General features: G+C 41.6%; 1 long non-coding RNA gene across 1 annotated transcript; it reads left to right on the top strand.

The window, feature by feature from the left end:
* Positions 1–190: 190 nt before the first annotated feature.
* LOC134161238 (uncharacterized) lies at positions 191–3,663 on the top strand. Its single transcript, XR_009963894.1, has 2 exons — positions 191–1,027; positions 1,517–3,663. It is a non-coding gene; the product is annotated as an uncharacterized LOC134161238 (long non-coding RNA).
* Positions 3,664–9,199: the final 5,536 nt, after the last annotated feature.

Raw genomic sequence — 9,199 nt, 5'->3', positions numbered from 1 at the left:
AACCCAAACCCTAACCCTAACCCCACCCCCTACCCCTAACCCCAACCCTAACCCCCTACCCCTAACCCCAACCCCCTAACACCCCAACCCCAGCCCTGACCCCAACCCTAACCCTACCCTAACCCTAACCCTAACCCTAACCCTAACCCTAACCCTAACCCCTAACCCTAACCCTAACCCTAGCAAGCAGAAAGGTTATGGTTTTAAAAAAATAGCTTAAATATATAAACTCAGAAGAAATGCTGACTTAATGCTTACACAGGCTTTAACAAGAAGCTGATTAACTTGTACAGTTCTAGCTGTTCATTGTAAAGAAACTTCAAATAGGTTTGTAGGACTACAGTGACTGCTGGGCTGTATAACTAATCTTTTTGCATCTTTTGCATTCAGGCATCTTTTTGCCTGAGTAACTAACATAGGATTTATAGCTTCTAGCTGGATGCTGGATTAGTTTGTGATCTAGAACATGCTTTTCACTGTTATAGTCAAATTGAAACCCAGTTTCTTGAGAGGTGGAAGTAGTTCCTTAAAGCACGAGATTATTCAATTTTTAAAGGGCCTAATGTCTGTTTCATTGTTTCTTTGGAAGTGATAATTAAAATGTTAACAGCAACTGGCAGCAAAACTGTCAATTTGAGTGTCAATGTAAACATTTCTAGGCAGTGTAGAGGAGTTCACTTTAAAAACAGCACAACTTCGACTTGCCACTCTTGATCTTGACTGATACTTTCAAGTACTTTCCAAAAAGGCAAAATGGAGGAAGGGGTTAACGTTAGAGCCTGTGTGTAATAGACAAAATAGGTTCTCTTTTTGCTTTTCAGATAAGCGACAGTGACCTACTTTATTGGAGGGAGCTGGTCTCAAAATGCCTAGCAGATTATTCCTCTCCTGAGTGTTGCAAGCCTGATCATAAGAAGCTAGTTTGGATTGTTTCTAGACGTACAGCCCAGAATCTACAAAACAGTTACTACAGTGTTCCAGAGTTGCCAACAATACCAGAGGGTGGATGTCTCAATGAAAGTGAGAGGTTGGTAAAACTTATACCAGGGCTAATTTGTTGGGAATTCTCCTTTTCTGGAAATGTTAATGGCAACTCTGTGTAACTAAGCTCATTTGCTACTGTTTGGGTGAGAAAAGGCCAGTTTTGAAAATACTGATGGACTGAAAATACACCTTAAAAAGAGGGTGGGGAGAGAGAGAAGGGAGTGGGGGGACTGTAAGCACTTTGCAGGATGGGGGGAAGAAGCATTATTAAGACAGGGATGATTACAAAGAATACAAGCCTTCTAAAATTTATATTTTATATCTTGACTGCTGGCTGCTTGGTTGGTAGGATATTTTTGGCATTAGAAGAATTACCTACTTATGATTTAAACTTTAGTGCTAAGAAGCATGTAGATCTGGGCTGTTAAACTAGGAACAGAAAAGCATGCAAAAAAATGCAGGGTTGAGGAGTACTGTGCCATTTTGAAAGGGCTGTGCTTCGTTTGAATTACTTTTTCTCCTCTTCTGGTAGCGAAGACTCCTCTGAAGATATGAGCAGTGGAGAAGAAATCCTTAGCAGTTCTCCTCCGAGTGATCTGGAAGGCACCTTCTTCTTCAAACTTGAACCTAAAACAAAATGGCAAGCTCTTAGCTGTCATTCGTAGCATCAAATCTTGATTGTATTAGGTTGAACTTTTAAATGCACCATAGAGTGTTTTGGCAATAATAAGTGAGGTGGTAATGTGTAAACTGTATTAAGGCAAGAATTGCTGTGGTATGTAAACGCCTTGTTTTTTTGTTGTTGTAATTTTAAGGAAGGCAAAAAAATCCCATTCAGGTTCCCAGTTCGGCAAAAAAGTCCATGTATAGTTCTGTTGTCACTAAGCATAAATGTTCTGTATCTGTTGGTCCAAAATGCTTAGCAGCTAAACGCACAAACGGTAATGGAGGCTGACAGCATACTGAGCTATGTTAACAGGAATGTAGCTAGTAGATTGAGGGAAGTAGGGTTTTTTTCCTCCCTTTACATGGCATTCTCACTTGGAACAGTGTCCAGTTTGGGGCTCAAGATGTTGATCAACTTGCACAAGTTCAACAGGGAGCTGCCAGGATGGGTAAGTGATGTGGGGCGCAGGACCTGTGAAGAGAGGCTAAGCAAAATTAGCTTATTCAGCCTGGCAAAACGGACTTGGGGGATGGAAATGGGACTGAACAGCAGGCTTTTGGTATCAAAGAGAAGTTTGTGGATGAGGAGATTATTTCAGGGTCTTGGCTGAGAAGTGTGGAGCAAGAATTGAGAGGCTTTCATTAAAATGAAATATGCGGTTCTCTCCTCATGGAAGGAGTTTGCTCCATGGGGTCAGTTAAACATGGACGTGGACCAAGAGAGGCTGTGCAGTCTGTCCTGGGGAGTGCGCAGGATTCAGCACTGGTGCAATCCCAAGCTTGATTTGAATTCAGTGTTGACCCTTCTTTGAGCCAGGAGGTTGGGTGAGAGTCCTCTTGAGGGCATCTTCACTCTTACCCAGCTTGTTCTAATCCCAGAATACTGAGTAGGTTATGTGGAATGAGATGTATGGGTAATACCAGACTGAAATGATTTACTGTCAAATGCTGAAAGTGCTTTAACACTTGACATGCTGTGCACCTTTTCAGCAGGATCTTTTGTACTCGAAGCAGATTTTTTTTTTTAAGTTTGTTTTTTGTAAACTTGAGAAATTCCTGTTTCCCAACAGGAGTATGTATGGCAAGAATGATATTTCCAGTTAATGCTAGCTTTCACTGAAGGATAGTATCAAGTATGTGGCTGGGAGTAGTTTCATATTTTCTTTAATACAGATGGTTTTTACACTGAAATTCACTTTGTCAATTTCAGTGTGTTTTAAAATGCTAACTGTTAACATGTCAGTCCATACTACTAGCTTAGACTTATTAACGTGGTAAATCTTGGTAAGTCTACATTCCTTTAAATATTTAACCCTTGTGGTTGTTTTTCAGTATATTCATGTTATTGAGTCATCATCAGACTTGTTTGCATGCTTATATAAGGCAGTTAGTGCAGGAAAAGTTGATATGCAGTAATATCAGGTAAATGTGATGTTGATGAAGTAGTTAATGTAATGGGTTGTTTTCAGACCTTGCTTTATTAAAGCACAAATTGAAGTAAGATTGGTTTCTTCATACTGAGAACACAGCTAGGTAGCAAGGAGACTTAAGTAGCTCAGAACAATGGTGTGAAGTGTGTTGGTGCCAAAGTAGAAATGAAGGAGCAAACAAGCTAAAAGCTGGTAGGTGCAAGCCTTCTTGTAGAAAGGTAAGTTCAGTGCTGTGAGTTCATAACTGTTATGTGATTTCAATTTCATAAAAATATGAAAAAGTTTACAAAAATGTATATAAAAATGTAAATTACAAAATGTACAGAAAAAAATTTAAAACAAATGAGCAGAAAATACTGTATTTTTTTACATTGTATGTAACTTTTTGTAGGTATGTTGCATGTACATAGTAATTTATTGTGTACTCTCTATGTTACAAATACTGTACATCTGCAGACTTGTTACTGCAAGTCCTGTGCCTGGAAGCTCACTTCTCAAATGGAGTACTTTGGTTGCAGGTAACAAACCTCCTGAGTCTTGTTTCAGTTGAGAACAAAAATAAACCAAGTGCTGGATTTGTTAATTAGCCTGAGTTATGGCTGGTTACTAAAAGCTTTTGTCTTGCTTTTTCTTTTGTCTAGCTTGTATGGTATTGCAGCTGTGTGACAGGCTCCCCAGAAGTCCTGATAAGCAGTTTGCAAAGGGGAGATTTCTGCATGTCTTACTACTGGATGACTAGCAAGCAGCACTACTTGGTGTTGCTCCTGTCAGGTTTAGAAGCTTGTGTGCAAGGTATCTGCTTATCACCCAGCTGCTGTTGGACTGATTGCACATCTGGCAAGTGGGAGCTCCCACTAGTGATTGAGAGTGGGGTCACTGCAGGCATAACAGTAGGGTTTGTCACAGGCTGGTTTGGGTCAGAAGGCACCTTAAAGCTCATCTGATTCCAGCCCCCTGCCACAGGCAGGGACACCTTCCAGTAGACAAGGCTGCTCCAAGTCCCATCCAACCTGGCCTTGAACACTTCCAGGGATGGGGCAGCCACAGATTCTCTGGGCAACCTGTGGCAGTGCCTCACCACCCTCACAGGGAAGAACTTCTTCCTAATATCCACTCTAAATCTCCCCTGCTTCAGTTTAAAACCATTCCCCCTTGCCCTGTCCCTATGGGTGCTTTTCAGAAGTCCCTCTCCAGATTTCTTGATTTTTCAGTGTCTTTAGACACTGGAAGCTGCTGCAGTGTCTTCCTTGAGCCTTCTCTTGTCCAGGCTGAGCAAGCCCAGTGGTCTCAGCCTATCTTCATAGGAGAGGTACTCCAGCCTTGGAATTGTGGTGCTGCTGTTCCTAATCTTCTGAATGAAAGCCAGGCTTGGGATATGTCTACATCTTGGCAACTCATAAATGCCTATGATATTTCATCAAAGGCAAACTTGTTTCATTTCAGTCTCCTCCTGTCCATCTTGTCAGAGTATTTCCAAATGGTGCCTGTGTTGCAAAAACTAAGAAGTTAGGGGCTACAAATTGTTCTTGCTGGAAACATGTTCCTACTCCTAGAAAGCTGGGAATGAATAGGGTGCTGTGAGGCCAACAGTGAGCACTGCCATTCATTGGAAGGGAGCATGTTGGAGAAGAACGTGGCCACTGGGACTGTTGAAACAAAATTTAATTGCAATTACTTTTTTCTTTATAGCTTTTATAGCTACTTTTTTTTTAAATACAGGAGCACACTACAAGGCTTCTCACAACTGTTGTGGGAGGGGCACATGATATCACCAAGTGTTCTCTACGAAATTTGCTTCTAGAATAACTCATGTACCCCAGAAAGTCAGTTATAGAGTGGAACTGTTTGCCTTCGAAAGGTGCTGTAGTACTTTAAGAGCAATGGCTTTCTTGCTGTCCATTGTGACCACTTTGTTGCTGCAGTAACTTTCATGTTCTGTGTTCAGCTTCTACTTCAAAGATTCCTACTCGAGTCACTCCAGCATAGCAACTGTGTAGGTGGGCTGTTAACAAAGGTAGGAAGCCATGGGCAATGTCCCTAGGTTTACTAACAGCTCCTGGAATTAGTCTGTTTAATAGAGCTTGAGGTGTACCATTCAGCCCCTTTCAAGTTTGTCCCAGCATGAAAAGAAATCCGCTTGCAGAAGCATTGTCAGGTTTACTTCTGTGGTTTGATAATTTAGGCTCAACTTTGATTTTGCCAGGTCTGATAGCTGTGTATCCCTCAAAGGAGGTTCACCTGCCTTTGTTCAAAGAATGGGCTTTTGGTGGTTGGCTTAATTTTTTTTTTTTTTTAAAGCGGAGGTGTGCGTGGTTTTTAAATGCTCTTTTGGGCTTTCTTATACTACAAGGTGAAACTTTGAACTTTTGCAGTCTTAAGAGCTTAAGTACATGCTCATTTTCATAACTGCCTTGTTAGTAAGACTGGTTTGGGCGGGGACTGAGGGGGGATGAAAAGGAATGTTTCAATGGGGAAGACATCCTCTGGGACAGCTGTACAGTTTTGGATGAGCTATGGGACGTTATTTCCTGTGCCTTTGTGAAAGAGCATGTGAGAGATATAAATGTAGAGCTGAAGGTTCACGTGGGTGTAGATGAGCTTTTCTGAGGGGATTTGGAGATGTTACCATTCCACTCACCTGTCTCTCCTGTGGCTGAATTGGGCCACAAGGGATCAGTACTGGAACCACTTCAGTTCCTGGTGAATCATTATTCCATAATTAATGATAATGGACTTTTAAACAGGAAACTTTGCTGCTTGGTTTCATAAGGTTTTCATGGTAACAGGTAGCTGTCAGGGCTTTGAAGCCAAATGAATGGTGAACTGGTAGATACTGGGGCAAGATTCAAAGTCAGAAACCAGCTTCTGCAGTTTCTGGTTTAATGGACATTGCATAGCTCCTTTAATAAGGGAAAATGTCAGTCTTTGCATTTCTAAACATTTAATTCTCAGCTGCTCTTTTCATCTCCCTAAAAACTTGAGGCATGTGAGACAGATTACTCACAAGAGATTTTAAAGGTGTACTCCAAGGACCAGCAGAATACGCTTTGCTAGCATGCAGAGCAAGATCTGTTCTGCTGTGCACAAGTTAATGGATGTGTTGAAACATGAGCCATCCACTGTCACTGGAGAGAGACTGGACAGGAGAGAAAAACATGAGTGGATGTGTCCATCTGAGCAAAGCCTTTGCTGGGTGTTCTTGTTTAACCAAACTGCATACCGACTTCTAAACAGTAGAAGGCATGGTTTGGACTTTGAATCTCAGCTGTCAGGTTTTGACTACTTTCTCTGGATTTCTGTTGTGTAAAAGCTGTTCTGGAAAAGAGTTAGAATGTAGATGAGATAATATCAAACATATGTGCTGACAAAACTGCAGCTACTAACTAGCTTTTTCACAAAATGGCCACTGGTTTTCCTCAAGCAGAGTACCAAGTAGTATAAACCAAGAATAGTGGTGCAGGTAAGTGAGAGAAACTGCATATAATAATAAATAAAACATTAGTCTAAAAGGTGCTAGCTCTAACTCTGATCTAGTATATGAGCAGTTAATCACTATTCCTTATAGTACATGTCACAGCTGTGGTGTGTCACCTAGCCTTACTTCATGGCTTAATCGTGTGTCTGGTCTAGTGCATACACTAAAATGCAAAAGTTGCCATAACAACTGAATGAAATCAATTAGAATAATAAGCAATTAAAATATCATCCGTAGTGTTGCATAAACATAGCATTTTGGTCATGAATTATTAGTTGTCTTGCCTCTAGACCTGTACTGTTCTGTTCCTGATTTGCAATCTCAACAATTTTTGAATTAATGAAGCATTTCATTTCTACTTCAAAGAGTGTGGGTGGGTTTGGGTTTGGTTTTTTGTTGGGTTTTTTTTTTTTTTGGCTGCAGCAAGTACGACTTCATCAGAGAGATGCTAACGCTATTAAAACATGGAAATGAAGGAAGCATTCATGATGGCATTTACAGAGTACTTGGTGCTGGCTTCATTCCCATCCAGTGAAGTCAATGGGAGAACCAGCCTATGGTGAGGAATCTTGTCCTGGAGTTATAAAGGCAAATGCAGCTCCTTCCTCTGTCACACGCTTCCTCCTTGACCTTCTCTGTATTTCTGAATCTCTCACTTCCTTTGTTCCCCCTCAATAGAACAAAGATAGGAATAGCTCCTTACTGTAGTTCTCAAGGGCTTTCAGATTGTGCTGCCAGGAAGCATTTGGTATTTTCCAAGTGCAGATACCCTCCATTTGCTAGCAAGGTCTAGTGCTGTGCCTCGAAGGATTCCCTTTCTTGAGCAGACACATGTGTGCGCCTAGAGCTTTGCCTGTTTATGCCTTACATGTGCATATGTGGACTAAGCTGGCGAGTGTTGCAGTTGTGCAAGTTATGTGACAGTGGGAATGCGACATCTCTGTTTACTTTGTAAGGGCCTATATGCTTGTTCTCTTAGGATTTCATGTAGCTGTGGGTAAAATGTTTCAAAGGTCAGAGTTTAATTTATAATCTCAAGTCTCCAAGGAACTGTGGAGAACATTACTGTGGTTTAAACAGCAGTCTTCTCATGTAGAGTGGCTGAGCCAGGCATCTAGAGAGTATTCGTCATCCATATTAACTATGTTAGGGAGCATAAAGGACTTAAGGTGATGCCCGGCTTTGGCTTGTTATCTTGCCAGGATGACAAAAGCAAAGGCCAATAGTCTAATGGTTTGTGCCACAGGTGATAGGAAGCTTGGTGTGGTTTTATGTGCCAGCTTCTTGCCCAAGACATTGGCAAGTTGTCAGGTGAAGAGGAAAGCTGGTCTGTGACAGAGAAGCAGCATACTTCTCCCTCACTATATCAGGAGAGCAGGGGGACACTGCAGGTCCCAGCTGATGCTTTCTGCCCGTGCAGCAGCTGTGTGCTGTCCCTCACTCAAAACCATGCTGTAAGAAGCAATTTCAGTGTATTGCTCACAAAGCAGAGACCTCCTTGGAATGCCACTTGCTGAGTTCAGCAATGCCATCTTACTAGAGGCACTGCCCAGTGCATCCAGAGGTCACTTGTCTGATGCCTTTTGCTTTTCAAGCTTTTATTTTTCCATTAAATGTAAACCTGCCACTTTCATCCTGCTGTCTGGGCAATTGAGAAAAGCTACACACTTGATGCTAGAAATGCTACTTAGATCAGTTGTGAAATTAAGAGTGGCTCTGTTGAACGAATTTGGGTTTGTTCTGTTCTCAGGATATGTACTTGGTTACCTCCATATTGCCATTAAAATAGTTGTAGTATTCTTACAAGCCAAATTTAGGGCTTCACTCTTTCACTCCAAACTCTCTAATTCCACATTAGTTTTCTGGGTGTTTTCTTTAGCATCAAGCAAGTGATGGTGATGACATATGCTCTTCTGATCTGTGTGTACACTGTGTGGCTCTTAATGCTTCCGAAAACATGGATTTTTGTTCCCATGTAAAAAATGTGTGCACTTTGTCCTGCCAAGCAGAGAGGAATGTGCAGTCATGTAAGATGTCAAGTATTCATCCATAGTTAGCTGAGTGCTAGACAGCTGTTGGGTGTGTTTATCATTTATCATACCTTTACCCAAGGTATGTCAGATGGGGGAATGTTCTCTGAAACAATCCCTGGTGTGGACATATGGCGTGAGAGGTGCAGGGCTTCCATCTGAGGGTCTGGGTCCCAAGGTTTTTTTATTTGGGTGAACAGAGCATATCTGCTGGATTTGCTCAAAAGTATAGTTGAAATTAGTACCATTTTATTCTCTCCACAACCCTTTCTGAACAAGGGAGCTCTATTGGAACTGTACTGAAAACATTCTTTGATTTTACATTTATGTTGCTTTCTAGGCTGATTTTGGGGTAATTGGCAGAGACTGAGGCATTCTGTTTTTATGGGCAGCCTATGGACTATTCATAAAGTGCCTTAAATACCGAAGTGGGGGGAAATGCCCTTCCACTCTTGTTCCACAGGGTTTGGTTCAGGAGACAAGGGTGAATGCAGAGGAGAGCTCTTCCAGTGATGAGCATAACACTGAGGCTTTCTGTGTGAAAAATGGCTGGATACTGGTGATCTTCCACAAGTTTCTAATAGGAACAAATCAGGAACAAACCGTTTTTTTTC

This window comes from Pezoporus occidentalis, unplaced genomic scaffold (assembly GCF_034315485.1).
Source record: "Pezoporus occidentalis ecotype Australia unplaced genomic scaffold, CSIRO_AGI_Poc_V1 ctg170, whole genome shotgun sequence".
Taxonomy (NCBI): domain Eukaryota; kingdom Metazoa; phylum Chordata; class Aves; order Psittaciformes; family Psittacidae; genus Pezoporus; species Pezoporus occidentalis.
The sequence above is the reverse complement of the archived record's forward strand: the minus strand, read 5'-3'. Positions and strand labels throughout refer to the sequence as shown.